The 13,323-nt window shown below is 47.6% G+C and overlaps 1 long non-coding RNA gene across 1 annotated transcript; it reads right to left on the bottom strand.

The window, feature by feature from the left end:
* Nucleotides 1-7,408: 7,408 nt before the first annotated feature.
* LOC144121694 (uncharacterized) lies at nucleotides 7,409-13,065 on the bottom strand. The gene is made up of 3 exons (XR_013312672.1): nucleotides 12,917-13,065; nucleotides 12,299-12,366; nucleotides 7,409-7,753 (listed from the first exon to the last, which is right to left on the bottom strand). It is a non-coding gene; the product is annotated as an uncharacterized LOC144121694 (long non-coding RNA).
* Nucleotides 13,066-13,323: the final 258 nt, after the last annotated feature.

Below are 13,323 nucleotides of genomic sequence, written 5' to 3'. Positions count from 1 at the left end.
TTCAATCGTGTAACACTGTGTTCGTGTACAGAATCTTTTTCGGTAATTGTACCAGGATTCCCTATGTATTAATTTCCCGATGCCCTCTCCTTTGTCTAATAATATGCATCGGGTTTGCGTGATAACAAGATGACTGTGGGCTTCACATGCGCAGTGTGTAGGCCGCACTATCGTGAAAGCTATAAGTACGATGCCCCGCAATAAACGTGCGTTCTTCTTCTGCTGGCCTTCATGCTGTCGAGAGGCGTCACTGCGATCTGATACAAGGTGTAAGAAGTGTCCACTTGGGCAGGGCGTAGCTAGGAGCGCGGTGGCCCAGCTGGAGCACGAAGGTAAACCGAAAGCGGGAGACGCCGCGGTGCAAGCGTTTCCGATGCTGAAGCCCCAGGAACCTTTGCAGCTCTCGGATAACTTGTCGCAGAATTGGAAGTGGTTTAGGCAAAAACTGGAACTCTTCATCAAGGCGACCACGTCAAAGAACCATCAAAGGAGCGGAGCAGCAAAAGCTGCGCTCCTGTTGAGCGTTGCCGGAGATGAAGCGCTTGACGTCTTCAACACGTTCAAGTTTGACAAGCAGGAGGAAAAGGAAGATTATGACATCTTCTTCAGGAAATTTGAAGCACACTGTGCTGAGGTAAGCAGTGAAGTGCATGACCGGTATGTTTTTCGCTCGAGGAAAAAAGAAGATGGAGAGCCGTTCGAAAGATTTATTCCAGACCTCAAGAAGCAAGCAGCGCAGTGCAATTTCCATGCACTGCACGATTCTATGATCAGAGATCAGATCGTTTTCGGGACGAATAAGCCCAAACTGCGCCAAAAATTTCTACGAAAAAGCGATTAAAAGGCCGAAGAAATGTGCAGGATAGCAGAATCAGTGACAGAAAGAAATCGGGCCTGGGCTAGGCCAGATGACAGCATTGACGCAGTCTCTCGTAATAGGGCATCATGCTGCCGCCGCGTAGAGCACAAGGGACCAGTGCAGTTGTCGGTAATTCGGTAAGTTGTCGGTACTGGTGCAAGAAATGCAACCGACGGCACGAACAAAGACAGTGTCCTGCCTATGGAAAAAGGTGCAACTCCTGCCGATACTTTCATCACTTGGCGATTTGTTGCCCGGCCAGGACGGTCGTGAGCGAAGTCGTCGGCGTAGTCGGCGAACTTTACTTTGATGATGAGTTTGTAGCGGCGCTGGCATCCCCAGCGGCGCTGATGAAGATGAACTTGGCGCGACCTGCCTCGCGGAGAACAGAAGCTCTCGCTCGTGCATCAGAGAAGGCTTTCGGCAACCGGCCTCGCCAGCAACGCCGACAGCCCGCTTCGCCGGCTCACCAGCCAGCTACCGGGAGTCGAATAAAAAGAAACCTCCCACCACAAGTTTGACGTTCTTGACGTCGGCATCGAAAGTTGCAGTAGTGGGACTGGACTGTGGAAGCACAAGTGGCGGGTCGTGAAGCATTAGTCAAGGTGGATACCGGAGCACAAGCAAGCCTTTTATCATTTTCAGTATACCGCAAGTTGCAAACTTCCGAACTGAATCTTACGAGCTCCGTGCTGCGAGCTTACAACGGACACATAATCACGAGTTTCGGAACAACAGTCCCTAAAGCAACCGTTGGAAATGCCGAAACTACAGTAAAATTTTACGTGGTGAAAAATTGCTCCCGGGGAATACTGGGGCTTCGCACATGCGAAGCTTTGGGCCTTGTGCAGCGCACAGTAGACACTGTCAGCACTTCTGCTGAATACGAAACAATCAAGCAGTTTAGGCACTTCTTCGAGGGTGTAGTTTGCTTAAAGCAACCATACAGCATGGAACTACAGCCAGCTGCTGTCCCTGTAGTCCAGCCAGCGCGGCGGGTACCCCTGTCTGCGCCAACTCCTTCGCGACGAGCATCAGAAAATGGAGAGAGCTGGCATCATCAAAAAAGAAGACGGACATGCCCACTGGGTAAGCTTTTGGTTTTGGTCAAAAAGAAGGACGCCAGACTTAGAATGTGCATAGATGCAAGAAAGATCAATGAGATGCATATAAAGAGGCAACACTGCCAGCTTCCCAGGCGCCAAGATATTGAAGCAGAATTGACCTACGCTTGCTAATTCAGTTGCCTAGACGCGAACTCTGGATTTCATCAGACACCGCTCGATGACAGAACATCGAAAATATGTACTTTTGCCACACCCTTCGGTGGATACCATTATATGTGCTTGCCGTTTGGCATCGAATCGGAACCGGAAGTTTTTCACAGAATGCTGATTCAGATGTTTGACGGGCTGCCAGCAGTACACGTGTATATCGATGATATTCTGGTGTGGGGACTACACGTCAAGAGTATGATGAACGGCTTGTAGCAGTTCTGAAAGCTGCCGAAAAAGCGGGGTTAACATTCAACGTCGAAAAATGCAATTTCGGTTTAACAGAGGTGCATTTTCTAAGTGACGTTATCGAACAAAGAGTAATATCCCCGAACCCGAAGCTTGTGCGAAATCTGGTGCAAATGCCAACACCAAAAAAAAAAAACAAAGCCGATGTGCAGCGCAAGTTAGGAGTGGTTAAGTACTTTGGAAAATATGTGCCACTGTTGTCGGACAGAACATCGCTACTCTGAGCGCTTATCAGACCACAAGTTGAGTTCGAGTGGAGCGAAAACCACGCAAAAGAATGGAAAAGCATCACCCAGACACTCGCGCCAGCGCCCTTGCTAGCAATGGTTGACCCCAAAAAGGAAACAAAACTAACATGCGATGCATCCAAAGAAGGCGTCGGAGCGGCACTTTTGCAGTGTTACGGTGGTCACTGGCGACCAGTAGCATATGCTTCACGAGTATTAACACTGCCGGAGCAGCGTTACGCGCAAACTGAAAAAGAGGCGCTCGGAATTCTGTTCGGTTGCGAGAAGTGTCACCGGTTCGTGTATGGACAGACGGTCATCATCGAGACCGCCCACAAACCACTTCCGTCAATCGCTTGTAAAGGAACTTGTGACATGCCAGAGATTTTTTTTTTTACTTCTCAGGTACGACTATGTTCTACAGTACGTTCCAGGGAAGTGCCTGGTCTTGGCGGACATGCTGTCTCGAGCGACTATTCTCGGAAACGTCGACGATGCTGGTGCCCCGGAAGACGTCGAAGTTCACGCACTACAGCTCCTGAACTGCCTAGTCACGGAAACAACGCAAAAGAAGCTGGCGAAGGAAACTGTTCGTGACTGCTACTTGCAGACGGTCGTCGGGAATTTTATCAGCAGGAAAACAAATTCAAGGTGAACTGTAACTTTTTTCTTCTGAACAGCCCGTAATCGGTGGAATTCCGTTCAAGGCTACGAAAGCTCTCATACCGAAAAGCATGCGACTGGATATCTTGAGAAGGATTCATGCCGGCCACCTTGGTTTAAACAAATGCAAAGAAAGAGCAACACAACTCTTTTTCTGGTCAGGCCTGAACAACGACATCGCAGTACTCTTTCAAAACTGCTGTACATGCAGAAAGTTCGCGAACCAGCAAGCCAAGGAACACTTGTTAATGCGCCCGATGTCGCAGTGTGCATGGTACAGAGTCTTTTGTTTTGGGGAACATTCTTACGTGGACGTATATGACGCTCTTTCTAACTTCCCAAATATCGAGAAGCTTCCCGACACAAGTGCAAGAAGTGTTGTTGCAGCTCTCAGCGCTGTGTTTGTTCGGTACGGCATTCCTGTCGAACTGTGCACTGACAATGGACCCCAATTTTCAAGCCAAGAGTTCGCAGCCTTCGCTAAAGAGCACGACTTCGCACACGTCACGTCTAGTGCGCACTACCCACAGTCTAACGGTCTCGCAGAAAAAAGTTGCGCAAGTAGTCAAGGGGATAATGAAGAATGAATGACAGGACGTCTGGCTAGACTTTTTGGCCTACCGACCAACACCACTGGCTGATGGTCAATCCCCTGGCGAAATTCTTCAAGGCAGGCGCCTTCGATCTAACCTCCCTGATTTCGGTAGTATCAAGACTACTGAAGTTAAAAAGCACCGCCAGGCGCACAAAGGACAGCTGTTGCCTCCACTAGCTAAATGTGACGTCGTCAGGCTGCGAGACAAATCTTGGTCATGGAAACGAAAGGTGAATGGAAAAGTTGCCCCGAGGTCCTGCCAACGGCGTAACTGAAAGTCATCGTGTTCTTCGGTGCAACAGGAGACACGTGCTTCATTCCGGTGAGCAGTATATTGAATCAAGAGGCGATGACACCGACAACGACTGCGCAGTTTAGGCTGAGCCAAATGCGACTAACAACCCGGGGAGTGCAACACCGCAGCCTTCTAGCACTGCAAGCGCAACACCGCAGCAGCCCCCAGGGCTGCGTCAGCAATTTCCAGCCCATGCTGGCACGTATTCGGCTTCAGTTACCGTCCCAGAGCAACCTGCAAGTGCCATTACTCTGAGGAGGTCGACTCGCATCGTGAAGCCTCCCCAACGTGTTCGTCATGATGCTGCCTTCAATCAATTAGCATGAAATTGAACAATTATCTTGTGCTAACCATGGAAGGATGTGTCGGGCTTGCGTGATAACAAGATGACTGTGTGCCTGACATGCGCAGTGCGTAAGCTGCGCTATCGCGAAAGCAATAAGTACGATGCCAAGCAATAAACGTGCGTTCTTCTTGTTCTGGCCTTCATGCTGTCGACTTGCCTCACTACGATCTGATACATAATGTGATATGTGATTCCTCAGTCGCGTACGCTTCACTGCCTTGCATTTTGGGAATCGCGTTGTTACTCTTAAACGCTGAGCGTGATAATGTCATTTCGCGACTTGATTCTGAGTATTTTTTTTTGTAAATCTCCTGTGTGTTCACCAAGTCTCCGATCCGCGGCTTACCAGGTGTGACCTTTGCCAGCGGTCACCAGACCGAATCTCCCTTTTTCCGCAAGTGAGGTGGAGTAGTTTGTCGCTGCTCCAACTCCAAGGTTATGGAGTTTACAGCGGTTGAAAGGTCGGCCGGAGATTAATTATGGCATCGTCTACTCTTCCACAGCCGGGGGAATTTTGTGGCTAAAATTCTTCCAGCACTATCCTCTGATTTGGTCCTTAGAGTGTTGTGAGGATTTTTCTAAGATTTCACAGACCCCTATTCTCACGCACGCAAAGTTCATTTTAGCCGCTGCCAGAATTACCAGACCCACTGACCCAGCTCTTACCAGTGATCGTCTACAGCTTGACCATATATAGTCCCTAAGCTATTTCACGCGGGAATTCATGAATACTGAGAGCTACGAAATGCGAAGATCCACGCGTCTCGACCGCCTGGGGATCTTTAACGGGCACTCACATCGTACAACCCACGGGAGCCTTTTTCGTTTCGCCTCCATGGAAACGCTGCCGCCGCGGCCAGGTTAGAACCCGGCTACCCTACTGCACAATTCAGTACATCGGCACTTATACCGCGAAGGCGAGGGAGGACCAAGGAATTTGACGAAATGAGGTTGTTAGTGAGGGCGGGCCAAGGATCTCATTCTTAGGGTGAAGGAGAAAAGCCAAAAGTGAAGTCATTTGCCCACCGCGAGGACATTTAGTCACCCCAATCATCAATAACATCAAAGGAAATAAGCTAATAAACCGGCTTGCTTTGAAATTTACAGCGTATTTCATTTTGCCCACAGTAAACTTTTGCTTACTTTTTTAGTCCTCCTAAAACGTAATTGAATAGCACCGCAATCTTTCTGTAGTCGTCTTTTCTGCCCACGTGGGAAACTTCCTTATTTTTATCATGTACCAGAGAAGTCTAATGTTTGGCCTTTTGAATGCCTCACACAAAAACCTTCCAGACACAGAAAAGTTTTTAGAATCCTCTAATGAGACACCGAGATATTGAGGACAAGTGCACTTTTAAGCGGGTGGTTGTCAATGAACTAATTTTTTATTAGCAGCGTCGGTGGCTCAGGGTATGAGCCGCAGTTATTTTGTTGGCAATGTATATTAGCTGCGTGACATCCTCCTGAGCCAAGGTTTCTGTGATGAAGTCGTTGGCGTGGTTGATGTTCTCGTTAAAATTAAAGCACATACATTTTTATGTCACACCAACAGCTACGGTTGGAGTGCTTCTCTAATTGCCGCAACAGGCACTGAAGAAAAAAAAAGCGTTGGTGGTGCTGTGACAATGGTCCTCGGCTGCAGATCTGGGAGACACGGGTTCGATACCAGCCACGGCGGTCACATTTTGACAGGCGAAATGTAAGATGCTTGTGTACTGTGCGATGTCGGTGTACGCCGTAAAACCCCAGGTGGTCGAAATTACCCTGGAGTTCTCAACTACGCCGTTTCTTATGTCCCGAGTTGCTTTGTAACGCTAAACGCCATAAATGAAACCAAACTTTTTTTTGCATGTCCTAAGATTGTACTACAACAATCTATATGTCTGGCGGTCCTTCCTAGTGATGCTTGTAGTTTATTGCTATTTATTGCCAAAACCTCACCACATTGGCTCTCAAAGGCAGATTTAACTACTCCGTGCGAGCGCAGAACAAACTTCAAAAACGTTATTTCACTACGCATCTGAATAGTAGACAATGGCCATCAATATGTTCATAACAATATCTTGGAATATATCCCTGTTGCCTCACAATTAAAAAAGATGTCCAAGAAAGGTAGACTTGAGCCTGCTTCAAGTTATTTCTTTTTATTCTAGCCTCCATTTATAAAAATCGCAATTTTAAATCTCGGTGTTCTATGGAGGATACAATTATTACCTTACTGTAATTGATTGAGGACACCGCTTCATGCAGCGCAGAAACTTTAATCTTACGACTTTGTTGTTATCTGACCAACGCCGGGACAGCCATCGCGACAGCTCAGTGATTTGTTCTTTGTCTCCTGAGAAATTCTTCTCCGCCTACTCTAACCCCTCGAGTCCCACCCCTTTTCGCATCAGTGTTCGTGGTCCTGGGCTATTGATATTTAGCTTTTAAGTTTAAATTAGTTGAACTCTGTTAGCTTTCAATTCAGCATTACGATACAGCGTAAATTACGGCACATGTTACTTGACTGAATTCTGGTCTTTTAAAAGAAGAGCGCCCTTTTCGTGCTTCTTCTCCTAAAGAGGCTTCTGTGGCGATGCCCATACCTCCAGGCCTACTTTTCTTAACATCACTACTACTGTGCGCAAAATGCAGTTGTCATGGATACGGAGCCCACGGCTGGCACGTGGCTGGCTTAGTCAGTCTAGTTTCCACAAAAGTACATGCACTGTGAAATGATTAAGCAATTATTTCTCACCCTTATCAACACGAACCAAAATTGCGTTCCCTAGATTACGCTTACGTTTTAGCGACCGTCCTGTCTTTTTCTCTTTTTCTCTCCCTGTCTATTGCTCTAGTCTTTTATTTCAATTACGTTTCCTGACTTTTCCTTGTGTATAAGAGCATTAAGATCTGTAGTTCACATATATTAAACGAGGGAGTTTTGTAGGCTTTATTGGACTGGTACTTTCGTCATCTCTACTCATCACTATCTTCAACGCCGCCAGCACTCCTTCGATGTCAGAACAACTACCTCCACCTTCTGGATCGTGTGCCTCTTCACTTCAGGTTTTCAACGCATCCCCTCTTCTTCTTTTCTAAGAAGCCTACATTTCACCTCCTTTAGTGGCTTGTTTTAATGTTTTTCTTTCTTTACATCGCTGTATAGTTTTTTGAAGAAGGGGCCAAAGTAGTCTTGCTCCCTGGACAGCGAGGAGAAAAGCAGATATTTGGCGCTTCCTTAGTTGCAGACCAGATTTTCCCTGTAACCGGAAAGAAAAAAGGCAATTGGTATAACTTGAGAAACATAATTGCAAGCAAAGTACGGAAAACTACGCACAGCATGTGACCAGTACAGGGGGAAACGGCACGTAAACGTGGGACTCCCGCAAGTGCCACAGTAAGCACCCTGTATGTTCATCAAATATGGTCGCAGGATATCAAGAGCGGCTCAGGTGCATATATTGATCGGAAGCTAAGAGGAATTCACCAGCGTGCTTGATGCATATGTGAGCATGCCTGAGGAGCGTGGAAGTTGTTTTTGTTTACATTATATCTGATTCTGTAATCCTACCTGAGACCCGAAAATGAAAAATTATCTCAAATGCTCTAGACAAGCGAGAAGTAGGCGCACACCATTAGTTGGAGATTTGGAGATGCAAATATCTTTCTCGGCTGCTTATAAATCTCGTACTCCCATCTCGTCCGTGTCGTTAAAGTTGCATGAATTCTCTTCGCTTCATAACCTATAAAAAACGCGGGAGTCAGGGCGAGCGCCTTCGACGCTCACTGTCGAAAAAACCGAGCGGATCCCTGTTCATATAAAGGTAACTCGTTTTGTAGCGATAGCTACACAACGCCAGCCACTTCGCGTCAGCAGGGCTGCGCGCTCAGCCGTGGCAACACCGCTCCGCCAGCTGTTCGCATGCGCGAGGTGACGTCATAGCCGGCAGCTGGTGTGCGCGCCGCGCGCCTTGCCGCTGCGCCGACGGCGGAGCAGACGCCGCCCGACTCGTGAGTTGTGCGCTTGCGCAGGGTGACGTCAGAGCACGCAGCTGGTGTGCGCTCCGAGCGCCTACATTACGCTAACATTTCGAGCCTTCAGCGTGGCGGATCCGTGGCCGCGGTGGAAACTGCCGGTGGCGGCGAAACCGAGTGGGGCATGAGTGGAGAGGGAAAGAGGGGGAAGGGAGTGAATCTACGTCCAGGGACGAAAATGACGAAGGAACGTCCAGCGAAACGCAGCGCCGAAAGACTGACTTTGCAGTTCGACTGAGCGAGTTCCACTCGGCCAGCTGTAGCTATCGCGTCACTCCAGGTTTAACCAGAGCTAGACCACAGCCATTTTTTTAACTCTTTTGCACCTACGGGAAACCGGAAATATGAGTGAGGTACGCGTAAGTATATTTCATCAACTAATCTTCAAGCCTGTTCGTTATTCCGGCACATCGTATTTTAGATAATAAAATGTCTTTTCAATCATACAAAGAACGAGCCGGAAGACGTTTTGCTTACGAAAGAAAACATCCTTTTTAGCGAAATTTGAGACTCGCAAAAAACATCACAAAAATATAGAACGTATCCGGTCAGAAGTTAGGATAATAAAAATCTACAGAGTATAGATTTAGAGCGTTAATATGCCAAAAATAATTATTTAGTGTTGCACCACTCTTCAAGCTAAATATTCTGGTCAGCAAATTAAAAACTATTGCTCGCGCGCAGTGCTTTCGGTTATTCCGGAGTCCAATTTCAAGGTAGACCCCGGGCCGTCTTGTAGATAACTGATTTCGCCATACTTTGGCACGGAATCATTCACGACATGCCCGGTGCCATAACGGAGAAGAATAGACTGCTGAACGCGTTGGTTCATGCCTAGATGAAAACAAACCGCACGAGACGGACACGGGACGAAGAAAGGAAGGTACATGAACACGGCGCTCCTGCAACTGTAGGTTTCATAAGCCGGTCTCGCGCCTTTTAGCCTCAGGTACTAACCAGAGTTTTTGTCGGCAGTGGCCTGTAGGATGCTTAGAAACAATCGAAGAGATAATGGTTTCAATCAATGGAAGAGAAACTGTTATATGACTGTATATGTTCCTTACGTGCACAATGCTATTCACAACCCGGAAAAGATTACCAGTGGAATCGATGTTAAGGTTGTTTCCTCCGCAACCATCAAGCTCGGTAGGTTGTGCGCGTGACTGAATTCCGGTTACCGGCTGCCTGGTGGTTGCATCATAATACACCGTGAACCCTTTGTAGCTTCTGCTGAAGGGTTCGTTTATCATATACCCTTATATTGCAGTAAATATCACACCTGGAAACAGCTGGATGCCTTAATGAACACCTGTTCTAACACCACGGCGCTGTGCAAAAAACTGCCATAAAAGATCATCTTGTTCCCGAATGTAGGGAGTGCAAACACTGCACCCATATGTTTTCAGAGGCATGTTTCATTGGAAAGCACACCGAAAAAGCGACCAGGAGATAACTGAAGCTTTTCGAATAAGCAAAACTGTTCAGTCTTCTATTAATACCCTCTCGGTACCGCTGAGGAAAAAGAACTTTCATATCTGACTGAGCATGCGCCATGGAAATGAAATCAGATCATTATCAAGCCATCTGTCTTTTCGCTTCTGTTCTACGCGTCATTCTTTCCTTACATCTTCCTGTATTAGAGGAGATCGTCCAATGAACTCTCATTTACAGTGGCGCTGTGTCCGTGTACGCTTCCTTCGTCCTGTGTCCGTCTTGTGTGCTTTGTTTTCAACAAACCTTCCAAGACACCCTGAGCTCAGAGTATCTCCTAGGCAATGGCAGAAATGAAAGTAACAGACGGGCATCTCTCGACAGTTTGGGATTCCTGGAACAATCAGCTCGGTGCGAACTAAAGTAAGACTTTTAGACGTCATCTTTTCGCACAAAGATGTCGCTTGTTTAGTCAATTGTTGGTGATGGGAAACTGCAGAAGTCACCGCCGCTTTTGAGTAAAGTGAGTGGGTGAACAGGATGCCAAGACAAACGTTGGGCGAGTTAGTAATCTACTGAGTAAGCCGCCGCGGTGATTCAGTGGTTATGGCGCTCGGCTGCTGACCCGGAAGTCACCGGTTCGATCACGGCCGCGGCGGTCGAATTTTGATGGAGGCGAAATTCTATAGGTCCGTGTACGGCGCGATGTCCGTGCACGTTAATGAACCCCACGTGGTTGAAATTAGCCGGAGCTCTCCACTACGGTGTCCGTCATAGCCTGAGTTGTTTTGGGACTCTAAACCCCCACAGACCAAATCAAACCAATCCAGTGACTAATAGAGAGTGATTTGAAAATCTATTTCAACTCGTCTGTCTTCCTTCGTCCTGTGAAATCGCTCCCCATTACTCAAAAGATTACGCCACCTTGGGCGCCATGCTTTCTCAATCTCTCCGCGTTGACAGATTTGGTGTGAAGTTTTTAAAAAAAACCTCATGCTGACAAAAAAATTGCAGACAGTTACGGTAGTCGGTAATGCGGTGTTTGAGCGCAGCTCATCACGTATTTTAGTTTTGCAACCCTTTGTGTTCTTCCCGGGGAAGCCACCTTCCAGCCGTCCATTCCTCCGTTTTCGCCTTGGTAGGTGACGTTTCCTTCAGGTTTCCTTCAGGTGACCTGCGACCTGTCAGGTGGCGTGTTATGACGAGTACTCCGACTAGTGGGGCCTGTCAAGTGGCCTGCGACCAGGTTGCCTGTCACGCTGCTCGCCACATTGCAGGAACTTCCGGTGGGAGCCACCTTCCAGGCGGCGTTTTGCCTTGCTACTTGGACAACCGGTTACGACGGCGACTACTACTACACGGAAGCTGGAAACAAGTGCCTAAGAGCTGTGCTCTAAAACCTTTTTTTTAAACAGTAGTACAGACATTTTGCAACATACTATTTGGTGTTATCTGGCCGAAAACTGCCGAGGATTGCTCACAATGGGGCCTTTTGCGCCATCGTTCAAAATAGACCGTTCGAATAGGCATGGCAAAGAAAGGGTTAAGCTGTTATTACGACTCGTGACAGTGCAACTTATACATATGAGCACATATTTGGGTGAGTAATGCCCTAATTCTATTCTGCATTTAGGAAATTTTATAACTTACCGTGCGTTGGATGCTTCGATCAGCCCTAAAACAACGATATCTGGGACGTTTGAAAACAAAAAAAAATGGCTGTCGATTAGATCTGATTAAACCTAGGGTGACGCGATGGCTAAAGCTGGCTGAGTGGAACTCGCTCAGTCGAATTGCAAAGTCAGTCTTTCGCCGCTGCGTTTCGCTGGGCTTTCCTTCTTCATCTTCGTCCCTGGAAGTGAATTCGCTCTCTCCCTCTCTCCCCCTCTCCACTCCTCCCCCACTCGGTTTCGCCGGCACGCCGTGCCACCTGCAGCTGCTCCGCACCACGTGACCAACCACGTGACCAACCACGTGACCAGCCACGGCGCCGCCACGCTGAAGTCCCGAAATGCTAGCGCAATGTAGGCGCGCTGCGCGCACACCAGCTGCGTGCGCAGACGTCACTCCGCGCATGCGCACAACTGACGAGGCCGGCGGCGTCATCTCCGCCGTCGGTGCAGCTGCGGGCAATGACATCACTCCGCGCATGTGCACAGCTGGTGGAGCGGTGGTGTCAAGGTTCAGCGCGCAGCCACACTGACCTCGCGAAGCGGCTGGCATAGCGTAGCTATCGCTACAAAACCTTGTCGCACAGTGCACGCCCCAAGTCCCAGGAAGATATGAAGCTGCCTTTATCACGGTCTCTCGAATAAGCATAAACAGATAAATTTACTCACTTTTAAAGAGAGATCCCAAACCTGGTCGGTCGGCTCATATGAACAAGAGGCCAGAACATGGGGAAGCACTGTTCCGGAGAAAAAGAATTGAGTTGTAGCTGATCATGAGTTATTCTACTCTGTGTGGTGGCTGTAATGCCATAAAAATGTGTCATCTACTACAGCTGCAGGATAATGTGGTAGTGTGTTTGACGTTCCACGTCCACCGCTATGACTGAGGCAGCGGTGCAGAATACTTTAAAATTTAGGCTACTCGTAGGACTAATAAACTCAAAAGTAGAAGTGAGAACCACTGCAGCTGTAGTTCAGTTGGTATACAGCAAAGCATGCAGCTTGCAAAATCTTCGCCTCGGATATAAGCGGCGGCGGGGTTGCCTTTTTTCCGCCACTAATTAAATTATGTTCAGTTTTGGCGATTTCACAACTAATAACCTGTCTAAACAACCCTACATTGCTGCAAACATTTTGAGCGCTGTACGCTTTCCCTGTTTTCAGTGAATTTAGGCTTATGTATAATCTGATGAGCCCCTCATCTCCCAACCCTTGGCATCTCAGTTAAGCTTTTTATAATAATTTGTTCAGTTTAAAAAATGAAGACGGGAAGCTTCTTGCACTTACCTAGAGTGAGGAAAAGGAACACAACAGCAAACCTTGAGGCTGCCATAAGGACGGTCTTCCCGGTGTGCCTTGAAAAATTGGAAGTGCTTTTGAAGCCCGCGTTTCCTTACTGACTAGCGCAAGAAAGTGACTTGCGAAAACAAAGTGGATGCTCAGAAAACAAAGTCCCTGTTATTGTCGCATTGTCTCACTGTCACTTGTTTGATAACCATTGTTTCAATCTCTAGCATACTGGATCCATATATGAAGAACAATGGCAGCAGAACAAATTCTTCCTTGAGCTTACCCTTCAAAACTTTTGCGGCCTTCAGAAGAAAATACATAAGAATAACTTTAAGCAGGTGCTTCAGTAGGCGAACTTTGTTTCATTTTTCACCTTTAGCGCTTGAACTGCTGTAATATAATAG

The sequence above is a fragment of the Amblyomma americanum genome, chromosome 2, assembly GCF_052857255.1.
Source record: "Amblyomma americanum isolate KBUSLIRL-KWMA chromosome 2, ASM5285725v1, whole genome shotgun sequence".
Classification (NCBI taxonomy): domain Eukaryota; kingdom Metazoa; phylum Arthropoda; class Arachnida; order Ixodida; family Ixodidae; genus Amblyomma; species Amblyomma americanum.
Note: the sequence above shows the minus strand (reverse complement) of the source record. Positions and strands in the feature narration are given on the sequence as shown.